Source organism: Egretta garzetta, unplaced genomic scaffold (assembly GCF_000687185.1).
Source record: "Egretta garzetta isolate BGI_Z169 unplaced genomic scaffold, ASM68718v1 scaffold136, whole genome shotgun sequence".
NCBI lineage: Eukaryota > Metazoa > Chordata > Aves > Pelecaniformes > Ardeidae > Egretta > Egretta garzetta.
In genome coordinates this window covers 4406327-4407199 of record NW_009260066.1, presented here as the reverse complement: position 1 = coordinate 4407199, position 873 = coordinate 4406327, and positions in this window count along the sequence as shown.

Sequence of the window (873 nt, the reverse complement as noted above, 5' to 3'; positions counted from 1 at the left end):
CGCGTCGCGGGGCGCTGCCCTCAGGCGCGGAGCGGGAAATGGCAACGTGCGCGCTGGTAGGCCCTAGGAACGCTCTGGCGTGAGAGGAGGAAGCGAAAGCAATTACGGCAGTCGGGTTGAAAAGCAAACAACCAGCCCTGTGTTCCCTCAGGGCAATCTTGCTAAGAGTTGTCCTGGTTTCGGCTGGGAGAGGGTTAATTTTCATCATAGTAGCTAGCCATTTGAAGTTGTGCCAGGGCAGGTTTAGGATGGACATTAGGAAAAACTTCTTCACCGAAAGGGTTGTCAAGCGCTGGAATGGGCTGCCCAGGGAGGTGGTCGAGGTATTTAAAAGAAGGATAGATGAGGTGCTTAGGGACGGGGTTTAGTGGTGGGATGGCAGGGTTAGGTTAAAGGTTGGACTCGATGATCTTAAAGGGCTTTTCTAACCAAAGTGATTCTGTGATTCTATGATAGTGCTGTGTTTTGGATTTGGTACTAGAAGAATGTTGATAACACACTGATGTTACTAGTTGTTGCTAAGTAGTGCTTAGGCTACTCAAGGACTTCTCAGCTCGGCCAGGTGCATAACAAGTGGGGGGGGAGCACAGCTAGGACAGCTAACCCAAACTGACCAAATTGCTATTCCATATCATAGAAGGTCATGCTTGGGGGGGGTTAGTCGGTTGGTCAGGGGGGACAGGGATCGCTGCTCGGGACGGGCTGGGCAGCGGTGGGCGGGTGGTGAGCAGTTGCATTGTGCATAATTTGTTTTGTATATTCTGTATATTCTCTTACCATTCTGTTACTGCTTTTTTTATTAAACTGTCTCTATCTTAGCCCACGGCTTTTTTTTTTTTTTTCCTGATTCTCTCCCCCATCCCACTGAGGGAT